This window comes from Sipha flava, unplaced genomic scaffold (genome assembly GCF_003268045.1).
Source record: "Sipha flava isolate LNK unplaced genomic scaffold, YSA_version1 34_pilon_pilon, whole genome shotgun sequence".
In the NCBI taxonomy this organism is placed as follows: Eukaryota; Metazoa; Arthropoda; class Insecta; order Hemiptera; family Aphididae; genus Sipha; species Sipha flava.
In genome coordinates, this window is record NW_020273045.1 from 3,502,686 (window position 1) to 3,516,802 (window position 14,117).

Here is a 14,117-nt window from a genome sequence, read left to right on the forward strand (position 1 = left end):
GTTTTAGTTTGATTTCAACGCATATTAATATAACACAAACACGCAATTCCAGTTTCAAGTTAACCGAATGATAATAAACAATAAAAGTGATATGCGGTAAATGTTGTCGCAACGTAGTTGTTCAGATAAATATGATAAAAATAAAATAAAAAATTAAATCATTTTTTTTATAAAATCAATTATTTACCAAGTATAAGCCCAATACAATAGTTCTTTGTGAAATCATACGCCATTTTTTTACAAAATATAATATTATTCGATTTGTATTCTATAGGGATTTTAGAATGTATATACGAGTAGATAGTTATATTCAAAAAATATATCTGTGAATTGCAACAAAGAATATCTAAGTTATTTAAAAATCCTGTATTTCCGAAAATCAAATAAAGCGTGTATACAGTTAGTACTAGGTTTTCGAATTATTTTTGTGATTAAAAACTGTTTTATTGATTTGTAATTATTATGCTACTCCGTGAGTACTTTTTATATAATTCGACAATTATACTGCATTGAAAATATAAATTATTCCGTGAAATAATTTATAAATTAGTGTGATTGAAAATTCGTAAAAGTGAGCTGCGGGTGTTTTAATTAAAAAAAAAAAAAAAAAGGAAAACACTTTAATGTGTTTCTGTCATTTTAATTTTAATTTAAATAGTTTTCTCCCTAAATAATTATTGCTCAACCTATATAAACTACAATTTTTAAAAATTAAACAGTAATATTAAGAAACATATATATATATATACATATACTAGACGTATTAAACTAAGAAATACGAATAAATGCAATTACATCACTATAATAAACAGTGAAAGAATTGCAAACAAATAATATTACAATGGAAATTGTTTTTCCATTTGGGTGTATTAATAATATGGATTCGTATTACGCGGAATACAAGGAAGAATTAACCCTGCATTAGTCGCATTTTCAATATCGCTCAAGTAATTGCGTGTCTACATTTATAGAAAATTACAATTTTCGTAAATTAAAAATTGTTATCGCAACATTTTATTATTGAATCCACACACTAAATTTATATTTTTAATCAAATTTTTCAATATGAATTAATTTAATACATATAAAGAGGTTTGTAAGATTTTAAACATTCTTGTGATCGTGATCAGTTTCTAATTCTTCATCACTATCTACACTAACGCCTTCAATCAACTACTCTTATTTTTCTTCAAACCATTTTTCAATAATGTCCATTTTCTAAATTAAAAATTATATTACAAAATAAATAAACAAAAAGTACCATAACGAATACATTCTATAAATATAGGTATATAATAAATATCTATATATATATATCATTAATGTATGTCGTCGATATAAATTTAAAATAATTAAATTAATAAAAATTACACCAGTTTAAAATATGGGACGTAGTATAAAGATGACTTACCGGAGTAATCTACATAAGCAAAAAATAAAAACTTTATCGCTCGATATACAGAACTATAATAAAAGATAAATTCCAAAATCATAATATATAAATATAATATTATGTAGCTTAAAGGTATTAATGTTATCATAGTGGTTACATAATTTCGATACCATTTAAAATTAAATTGATTATTAATATCAACAGTAGAACGCGCGATTAATTCAAAATTAATATTTATTTTTCTAAAGAAGCGAATGATGAGGAATATGAAAGGGAATCGATAGTACTATTAAATTCTCCAGGAAACGTTTAGCGAGTAGCGGTGGGGTATATGATCGTCCATCGGTATCGTACCATGTATAAGTTTTCGGTCTAGCCGTCTCTACCTCGTTTACGTCAAAATCGAGCTTTTGACGGACCGGACGTGATTTGTACAAGATCGTCGCGTGGACACCTGAACAAAGTTCCCGTTTTGCAGCTGTCCGTAGTTAATGCAATCCATGATATTGCGTGAAAATATACGATCGTTATGGCACTCGGAACGTCTCGAAAAACGCGCCAGAAATTTTGCTGCGAGGAAGAAACGAATACTTATCGCCGAAAAACAAAACTCTTTAAATTTAAATATTTTAACTTTTTTTTTTTTTTATGACGGTTCGTTTTTCGTCCGCCTTTTGACAACGCGTACTCGATGAACCGGTTCACGTGTTTTCAACATCCTGGCGAAGGCGATACTGCGATCGCGTCGAAATCGATACATAATAGCCAGTACAGATAATCAAGGGCCCGGAGGAAGTATGGTTCGGAAACAATAAATGGTTGGCGGACGGGCAGTCGAACGGTGTATAATATCACTTACAGGAGCGTTCACCGAGCTCATGATCATCCCCTGCTGTATTTCGTACACGACAAAGGTCGTTTTTAAAATTAGAAATTGATACCGTTGTCTACGATTGGGTTTGAAGTTCGGCCGCCTGTTCGATTTGGCAGGACGACGCGGATTCGTCCTTCTCTCACCGATTCGTTTGTCGACTTTATAATATTATAATGCTCGTATCCGTATCACGGATTTGTCTGCCGGTCGGTATCGGTACCCATGACCTGACGCCATTTATTGCTGAAAAACGACATCGTTACCACCCCCGTAATGCGAACGGCGATTAACGGCAGACGTAATGTTATTCAAAAGCGATAACGTACACCTGCTATTACAATATAAAGTCGGGTGTACACTGAAGCATTTGAATGTGATATAACAACGATCGTGTTCGCTTGTATGTTACTACTCTGTATCGTTTGTTCGCTGATCAGTCCATCGGTTGTTCATCATTTGTTCTCGGGTAACATCGCATACAATGTCTAATTCACAAGTACCTAGCGCAAAATTAAAAAAAAAAATAAAAAAAATAGTGAAAGAAGATCTAGGGAAATGTTTAGTAAATCAGATTCATAAAAAAAATGTTATTTCCTACGTTCATCTGATGTCGTTTTCATTTCTGTGGCCAAATCTTTTCGGATTTTGCAAATATATTGTGATATTTTGAGACCTTTTGGAACCATAGTACGGACTTATTTTTGTAGCACTCAATGATGTCTAGCACCCTTTCATTGTTCTACTTCTTTTTTTTTTAATTTAAATTAAATCAATACAAATAAATCAATTTACATTAAAATTAAGTTCAGTAGAGGTAGAGCGATTTTGATGTTTGTCAAAATATTTATATTGGGATAGATCGACGGCATCGCGAGCCGAGCACGCGCGAATAGTATAGTAACACCGTACGCCGTTGCATCATGGCATAACATTACATAATACTCCAGCGCACATTTTCAAAAATTGGAAAGATTCACAATAACATTTTTTTTAAATCTATAGTTCATATTTAATATAACAAAAAAATAAAATATGGTTAACTTTAATTACTTTAATTACAAACAACTAATTAACACATATAATTTAAAACTAATTTCTTATGTATGCTACAATTTGTATCTTAAATTGTTTTATTCGGATTTAAAAGAACGGTTTGTGAGTCTCTTGCCACATTTTTTTTTTTTTTTTTGTTTGTTTTTCACTGCCATCATAATCTCATTTTGTCAAAAATATAAGTTCATCGCAATCAATATTAAGATTATTATAAATACGTTTAATTGTATGATCGAGCAATGCTTGTAATTTTATATCCGCACTTGTTTCACTCAATAATATACCGTTTTCCTTTGAATAACACTTCTAACCTTCTTGAACTAAATCATAAGTAGGATATAAATTAGAAAACTTTTTTTTTTTTTTGATTGCAGTCTTATTAAGATATACGGTTTTTTTGTTGGTTTAACGTCGATTAATAAAATCAATGCTTCGTCATCACTATATTTTTTAGTTTTAATCATGCCTTTTTTATAACCAATGAGCATTTTTGAAGCACGAATAGTAGGTGTTACTACTTTAAAAGTTTAGTTGCATAATTTTGACCCGATTGTTCAAGACTGACTTGAGTAACAAAAAAACTGCTAATTAATAATAAATAAATATATCATATATAATTATTTATAACTAGGCAGTGGCGTGGGAAGAATCGTTAGCGACCCTGGCAAACTTAGAAAAAACGCTTTTTAACCAATTAAAATTTGATGTCATGATATTTTTTTTTAAACTTTAATTTTGCTAATTTTTCTAAGTACATAATTTATATTTATAAGTTATTATTACTGTGCTAATTTTCAACTGTGAAAATTTGCATTTCTCGCTCTATGATTGGTAAATTCACAGAAAATTTCTTCATATAAAATTTTTTATTTAAATGTCCTTGTGCCATTTTCATAATTTCAACATTAAATGCACAAGTAGTATGCACAAATAGACAACATCTACGTATTTAAAAAAGTATAATAGAAAAATTTCGATTTAACTGTAGGATAAAAATACGACTTTTGCATGGTTTTGCACCTCTTTGCAATTCGCACCCCTGGCATAGGCACAGTTCGCTATACCCTTGCTATGTCACTGTAACTAGGACAGAAGACTTGTAGCATTTGTATACTGGTTTTGCACTATCACATAAATAGCAGAATACAAAACAAATATGTTTCATGCTCCAAAAAACCAACTTTATTAAATTTATGATTCATTAAAATCCATGTGATGTAGATTTTTTTTCACTGACAAAATTGTAATGACTTGTATCACAAATATTTAGTATTATTCAAATAATTAAAAATAATTAAATAAAATATTATTCTGATGTACAATTTTTTTTTAACTTTGTCTCAGATTTGATATTTTTAAGTTCCTGGAGCGACCACTTAATATTCGTTAAATTACTTCATATTCTCACAATATTATTTTTATACCATTTAGAATAAATCGAGAGCATGAGATCACAAAAAAAAAAAGTATTGAGTGCCACCCTACTATACTCAAAAATAATTTATTAATAGTTTATTAATATAATTTCAAATTATTTGATATCATAATTTTGGTTGTATATTGATCAGACAGCAAGTAATTGGTGCTTAAATTATATATATATATATATATATATATATATACATAGTTATTTTATGTTTCTATAATATATAACGCTTAGTGTTTTATTAAAACTGCAATATCTTATAGTATAAGAACTTTTGAACTTTTTATTAAATACATATACTTGCAATACACATACTTTTTAGTTTTTATAGTCTCCATTACCTACATATCCAATTTATTGAACTTCAAGATTCTGAATGTAGTTGAATGCAAAACTGTGTAGGGTTTTTTTCATGTTTAGCTCTTTCAAACATTTTGGAAATCCTAAATAAAACTAAATAAAGAAACACGAAAAAAAAACACATTAACGTCCAAAGGTATAGTAATTTGTCAATGACGAATTGCAAAAGGATTTTACTAAAAAAAAAAAAAACAATAATAAAATAACAATTTATTATTTCTTTTCCTTTCATGATTCATCAAAAGTGACTTTTACTCTCCACAAATAATATTAATATATATTATTCAACATGAAATTTCCACTGATATAGTTTACCATATTATAAGTATAATTTATTTGATTCGTTAACACCTACATAATTATATGGTAGCTTAAAATTTATTGTATATGATTTGAAATATTTATTCCTGATTATATGATCTTAAAAAGTTAACACCGTAATAATGATTTGTATAAATATGAGTATATGAACATAGAAAAAATTGTATAAGATTATAAATAGGTTATTGAACATTATCAATTACTGCTCTTGGTATTTGAAATGATAATTATTATTATTATATATATATATATATACCTAATATATTATTTTATAATTTATTTAAACTGTATAATTGGAAAAATCAAAAAACACAAAAATCAGCAGTTCATAAATATATATGGAAAAAAATATAATTACATAAAATAATAATTATTTATCATGCGGACATCAAATATGAAACATGAATTTTCATTTTTATAATAGAGCACTGAGTATCAATATTAAGAGTTTTGATGGTATTTTTTTCATTTGACAAATCATTTGGATTAAAATTGAATTGTAATTAAAAAAAATTTATAAAAAATACTGAGTTTTAATCATTAATTAAAAACGAATATAAATGAATTATATAAATTCAAATGTAAGTTTTAAATTGAAAATCAATTTAAAATTAAAGCTAATTTTAATAAAAATAGTTATTTGTTACAAAACATTATTCACATTTTTTTTTTTTTTGTATGAAGATTATCTTTGTTGGTTCATAGATATTTGTTTTTAAATAATATTTATATTTTATTTTTAAATTATACATTCCATATATTTTCTTTTATTTTTTGCTCTTTATAAGCATATCGTTGCAAATCAAATAGACGTCTACTAAAATAATTAATTAGCATCGAATTTTCTTTGGACATAAAAATTACTTTTGAAGACATATTTAAAATTCTATAAATCGAATTAATCAAATCAACAAGTCAATGAATAACGATACTCGGTAGTGCGTCTCGTGTGGATTGACCCTTTATGGAACGATCGTCAGTCACGCGGTTAGAGGCGCACCAGACGCGCGACAATGTTAGGAATATGTTTCATTTAAAAATAGGCAAAGCAGTCAACATTTGAATCGGTCTCGTCGTCTAACGACTCGTCCTAGAAAATCGCACTTTAATCAATACCTGTTCAATCGTTAACATTTATCAACAACCAAAATGGTTTTTTTTTTTATTTTAATCCAAGCAATATATCGTTCAAGGGTGATAATTCACGCCAAAATAACTAGAGTAAAATTCTTAAGATCCCTTGTTTGATATAATCTTTTACCCGGCTTGTGCCGCATTTAAAAATACGTTTAAATTAATTGAATATATTTTTATTTTATTTTAAAGCGTGCCCGGTACAACAATCGGTGTTTCCTCCATAAAATATTTTTAAATAACAAATCATGGTTTACATAATAAATAATACAAAGTTCTACGTAGCGCATATAATAATAGTTTAAAATTAACGAAATAGAACAAGCCAGGATGTATAATAACCACTGCAAAGCATCACAATAAGTAGATCAGATACCTTTCAACATTTGAATATTATTGTCACAAGTATGATAATCACATATGTAACATACATAAGTATGTTTTCTCAATTAACGCTTTGTTAAAAAATTTCTATTCGGAGCCAAAACCAACCAACTAACAAACAAACAACCCGCACGTTGAGTACAATCAGTTCGTTAACCATATTGGGTAATGAAAACCACGCATGTATAACATTTTATACGCATGAAGTCAAAATAAACAACACAAAACGTAATGTCGATCGCGAGTTGGCGGAACAATAAATTATTATAATTATTACGTGACGAATCGGTTGAAACAAAACAAGTTACATTTTGTCAAGTGTTGTTTTCGGTCGAAATGTGTAAATATTATTTTTTTATTTTGACTTCGCTGTTGTCGGTGTATTTAAAATAATTAACACGAGTATTCATTTGAAGGCTTATCATTTCTGGAACACGTTTATCTGACCAGTGGATGTACATTAAACATATATCTGTAATAGTGACTACAACCTCATCAATTCTTTCCGTACACATATTGTTATGTTTTCACAACTGTTACTATTTCTATATACTCATTATCGCACTCCATTTTCAGAAAAACTTGTTTTTGTGTTTCAACGAAAACATCGTTAATCAAACCGTTTTCGAATTTGATCTCGAAAACAATTTTCTAAAACGTATATTAATAATTTATTTCCCTTTATAGCTTAATGCATTTTTTATATACGTTACAACTCAAAACTTTCTGTATAAAAAAAAATTACAGTAATTCTTTGATATTCAAATGTTAAACGTGTTACTATGCTATTAATCACCTTGAAAATTCAAATTGTTTAATTATTTAATATAATAGTTATTGGACCATTAATTAATTTATGACGATGGGACCAGAAATTCCTAATAGACCGGTATAATTTAAATGTATTACTACACAAAATAGAAGTTGACTGGATGTAAATAAGTAGGTACATAGATATTAAAAATGAAAATAAATGGCTATTCCTACGATAAATAGTAGTATTAGTAGAGTCTTAAAAAACATATTAAGTATTTCAAGTTAACCAAATTCAAATTTTATAATCTGATATTATTACCTGTGAGCTGGGATATAAACGTACATGGTAATTATTTAATTAATATTATTATAACTTCATGTTTATTTATTGAAATAGTCATATTTATGTCTGTACAAAAAACCTATAACATTTTATAATACACCTACATCAATAGTTATTGACGAAAAAACGAATAATATGGTATTTTCTAATATTAAATTTATAAATATTAACTCGTTGGGGTATATGGCAATATAATTCAATGAGTAAAAATGTGTTACTAACGCTTTTGACCAAAACGAAGCGAAGTGTATTGAAAACGCATATAGTTTATTTCATAATAAAAAATTAAAAACTGAACTTACTGTTATTACGACACATTTTCAATATGACAACAACAAAACTAAAAAAATCTAATGTTACTATAAGAGATAGTATGTTGCTCGTAAAAAAATAATAAAAATAAGTTCGAAGATGGAGCGTGGAGGATAGATTTTGTTAGATCTAAACTTGCAAATGTTTCGTCAAAAAAAATCGTTGATACATTACAATAAAAAAAATCGATAGTATTATCAACTTCTAAGGTTAGTTTGTCGGGCTCACTCGATGATGTCACCTAAGAAAATGACTTTTGTGAAACATAAGTAGTTAGAGTACAATAAAAATTTAAAATCTAAACTCATCCTAATACAATCCGACACGAGTAAAATAATCGGCTAAAGCAATTTTTATTTTTCTTCTTTTAATTATTTATTTATTATATAAATTATTTATTTCAGTTCGGGGTACACTTATAGTTTTATATTATGTTTATATTATTATATTGGATCTAAGTCTGGATATCAACAAAAAAAAAAAAAAAGATTATAAGTACAAATAAAATGAGTGATGTGATTTTATGAACTCTACGAACAAACATGTCACATCTTTAATGACAAAATATCATAATATAACCATCCAAATGCTTTAAATCACAACTTATAATGGCTTAGTTTTTGAATTATTTTTGTATAGGTTATACATAAATAAATAAATATATATATAATATAAAATATAAAAATATAAAATATATATATGTCTAAATTTTAAGTGAGAAAATGACTCGCTACATTTACTAATACAGAAAATTGATATGATGAATAAGAAAAATCATTTAACTATTTTGATCTGTATCACCTTTAGCAATGACTCTTATCTTTTAATCGAACATCTTAAAAATTATCAAATATATACAATATCACAGTGAGAAACACTGTTAGTATTTTAGTTCAATACAAACAGCCGTCATATAAGAATTCACATTTTTTAAGATTTTTTTGGGGACAATACATTTATTGATAATCAACTGCAATCAATGTGACGAACATATAAATTATTTAAATAACCAATCAACTATTATATTATAGGTGTTCGGTTAAAATATTTTAAGTCATACATTTTTTTTTCAACAGGTCGTAAGTTAATACGTAATATCCAAATAGTTTTGAAAATATATACACATTTATAAACTTACTTTTTACACTTCTAAAATGTGTAAAAAAAATTTAGCGAATGGACCGATAAAAATCATAAGGATGTATAGAAATAGTCGTTATTATTTTTAAATTTTTTTTTTGTTAGTATATATGGTTAGATAATACAATAAAGCAAATAGGTTTGCAAAAACTGAATATACTTATAAGTTATTTTATCATTATTTTTGAATATTTTTAAATGTAAACTTTGATCTAAAATGTATTTTTTTTTATGGTTCATCCATATATAAGACGTATACTATTCTACAACAAAGAGGTCAAAGAGGTCCTCCAAACTTGTTTTAAATATGTTTATTTATTACTGATATCATTATAATTTGAGGTAACTCAATTTCAAATGTCTATATAGTATTATACTATTTATTAATAATTGTATATCATTAACAAATAGAAAACGTAGAAAACGTATTTTTCTTACTGTTTTGTAAGTCCATGTCGTTGCACATTATTCTTGGATATGATTCCAAATAATATCAAAGAACACAGGAATATTTACTATACATAATTTGAAAAATGAGTTATATACTGTATCTTGAGATCTCTAGTATCTCTAAGATAACTAAACATTCGTGATTTATTAATTTGCAATAGAATATTACAAAATATATAAAATATCAATAAATTATTTACTTAATGTTTAATTTTCAATAAGTACCCATTTTTTATACCATTTCATTTTTCAAAATATTGAAATTTTTATTATATAAATTAAAGTTATTTTTCGCATGTTTTAATTCCAATTTTATTAATCGAAAATAAAAATAAAATTGATATTTAATATATATGTTTAATAAAAATTTTACATTATAAGCAAATATACAGAAATTAACAATTAGGTATTAGTTTGATTTTAGTTCGAATATATTGGAATATTTTTATTTTTGTTATGCGAATTGGTCACCAAATTATAAATATTTTTCGTTTTGGATTAGAATTGAAAATATTTGGATAATTCTCTTGTATATTTTATGAATTTATATATATGTCACACTATTGTATTATTCATATTAAAATATTAAAAATATTTGATATATATTTTAAGTCTATCTAACGTTTAATTTGTGATATACATTTTCATTTATTTATTGTATACAACTATATAAATTTAAAAATATTATAAAAACGTTTTTTTTAGCAAATTTTCTTACTAAACACATATAATCTGGAATTGTGTTATCTTTGAATTCAGGTATACAGAGTTTGCTATGAAAACATTTAATATTTACAAAAAATAACAATTACATAAGTATTCATAAAATGTTATACCTCTAGCTAGTTCTACCTCTAGCTAAGTACCTTAGCTAAATAATTTTTACATAACTTTTTAGTGTAGGTAAAATTAGAAAGGTTTTAGTTCAACTACGGTTTATACCTTTTTTTTTTTTTGGTTTTAATCGTTTTAGTATTTAAACAATTTTTAGCATTATTTAAAGCACGCATTGATTTTACATTTCACTCTAGTGCATTTAGTGTCGTGTAATCCGTACGCAAAGTCAATGAATCATAAATTTTATATTACGAAAAAATATATTGTATAATACCAACATGAAAAAAAAAGTAACATGATTTAAAAAAAAAAGGACATGCCTACATACCGTTTATTTATTCTTATTTTCACTTAAAATATTCTTGTATTTTATTTAAAAAATTTTAATTAGTAGAAGTTCACGCTAACACCTCCTGTCTTTATATACCTCATATAGTGTCAAATAGTAAATAATTAAATTTATAATCCACTATTAAAAGATAAATCTTATCATTTGATAATTTTAACTCTTCATAATTTAAAGTAGTCAATTTTTGTACACCTAAAGTCTTATTTACGTCTTTTGGTTAGAAACTTTATACTAGACTTTTGAAAGCCATTACTCAAACTTAAACTTTAATAGTTAAAAAAAACATTATAATTTAAGTCGAAACAAAAATATATCATGTTTGAATTGCAAACAGAATTTACAAATCTGCAGACTATTATTTTTTTGGGGGATTTTATTAAAAAAATAATTAATTTATATTTTAAGACTTAATAGAAGTTGATTCATGTTTCATATTTTCAAATGTAATTAAAAGTTGAGAATTCTTATCTCATTTTTCTTTTTTAATTCAAACTTTATTGATATAACTATTTGAGCTAGCAACTTTTAAAAAAATGTTAAGAGTTTGAACATAATAGATGCATTAATTGTTTTCATGTATGATATAATAATAATAATAATGATAATAGTAATATTAAGCTTTATGAAAATGGCAATTGTTTTATCTTTGAAGTATTATCAATGTCGCATTACAATATCACCATTTCAGAAAATCAGACCGGTTATGAAGTTTAATCCGACTAATACTGAAAACCATCGATAGATTTAAATGTTCAAATAAAGTTGGTAAATCCATAATAAGAGTATTGTTCAAAATATATTAATAATATGCTTGAAAATAAATTATTAAATAATAAATAATTATATTCCTTTTTTACAAATTATTCAATTTATTTTGTTACTAACTAACAATAAAAAATGTATATATTTTTGTGATTAAAAAAACATTATATCGTAATTTAGTTTATCCCCGCCGGTATTTTATGACCAAATGACTGTAAAATCCATCACTACAAAGAGCAAACTACTAGGTGTACATCCTTTCCGTTGTTCATTGATGGAGTGCCGCTTCATTTTTTTAACACGTTTAAATATCAAAATTCACGGAGCCATCAATGATCACTTTTAGTAATCAGTTTATATACGCTTTTTATTGTCTACCGTTAGATCCATTATCCTGTTACAATGATCTATCACTTATTTATTTATCACAATTCATCACCAACATCTGACTTACTACCCAAAACCTATTGACCGTTTCGATTATAGGTCATAAATTCTTAAATCTTGGCCATTTCTCGAATTACGTATTTTTATTTTTAACAAATCGATGCAATAGATTTTTTTAATACGATTCAGGTAGATTCTATTAATTATCGAATATTAACAATAATTTGCTACGCTTTTTTCATAAGTTCAAATGTGTTATACATTATACCTACAAAAGTATAACTTAGTTAATTTATTATAAATAACCTAACATACGCACATGTTAAAAATGTAACCATTGAAGTACGAGTACTGTTACAAGACTAACAACAACCCAAATTTGTGTATACTAAAGTCTATGATTTTTCACCATGATGGTCAATATGATTGAAAATCACTATATTGGCATTATAAAAACACAAATAGGCATGTCCCTTCTACTGGAAAATATGTAAATTTTTCAATCATTTTTCCCTATGCCATGCAATAGTAATGCATATGTCATTTTACTTTGTATATGCAAATACACTTTTCATCTTTTTTTTTTTTTTTTTTTTTTTTTTCATAGATTAGGTTTCTGAATGATACGATGACACAGTGTGAGAAACACAATGTTTAATAAAATGGTGCTGGTGTAGACCTATGACTACCGAGAGCGATGAATAAGTCAATATGATATTTTTAAAACAAATATAATTTATGTTCGCGTTACCTAATGTATTAAACGATTTTACGCAATCATTAATCGTAAATATAGTTTTAATAAAACCAATCATTAATTGCGAAGTGGAGACGTTGAATTACCTTTCTTCGTCATAATTAATTTATTCATTTTGGTTTAATGTTGAAAGAGTATTTTTTTTTTATCGTTTACAAGTATATTTTCGTCAGGAGATTACTGTTGAACCGTGCTCGGTATTTTGGTTCTTAAATCCTTCGTTTGATGTTGTCAGTTTGAAAAAGTAAAATGAACTAAAGTCGGGGCAGATATACCAGTATATATATGCATATCTGTCGGCCTCCCGAATATATCTCTCTGATTGGCTTCTTTCTACAACATAATTATACTAATTTGAAGTGTAATTTATAAACCATGTCCTAACATCCTAAGTTTATTTAATACAGAATAGAACATTAAGCATGTTAAATTAATTTATTACATTTTAAATCTTAAAATAAACCATTTCCTTGTAAAAAATATACAATAAATAATCATCAATTGAAAGTTAGCTGCGCCCTATTTTTATTTTCAGTGTACCACTTTTTATATATTACATAAGTTATTGGATTAAATATAAAACTAATAAATAGATTACATTTTGAACTAAATAAATTGTATATAAATATAGCATAAATATTTTTATATGTCGGAAGGAGACAATAATTTATTTTCGATCGAAATCAAACGTAAATATGAATTCCTATTTCTCCTGTTACCATACATATAATAATTGTATTATAATGGTTATAATGTTGTAAAATATTTTCATTTATTTCTTCTATCATTAACAACAACCACTACGTAAAATGTCAATAAAATCCTTCGAAAAAAGCTAAAAAGCTTGAAATTAGTTTTCTTATATTTACTTCTATTACGTAAGAAGTTAACGTTTGAAAAGGTAAAACAGTATTAACGGAGGTATAGTTCTAATTTTAAATAATACAATATATAAATCAGTGTTATGTGTATTATTTATAAAAATACCCACAAAACTAATTTTGAAATCTACCTAATAATAATAGTAATAAAAATAATAATAATAATAATAATAATAATAATAATAATAATAATAATAA

General features: G+C 25.9%; 1 protein-coding gene across 2 annotated transcripts in view; it reads left to right on the forward strand.

The window, feature by feature from the left end:
* Nucleotides 1-14,117, forward strand: part of LOC112687370 (FMRFamide receptor-like) — a 106,055-nt gene that overhangs the window by 34,735 nt on the left and 57,203 nt on the right. The window lies entirely within an intron of this gene.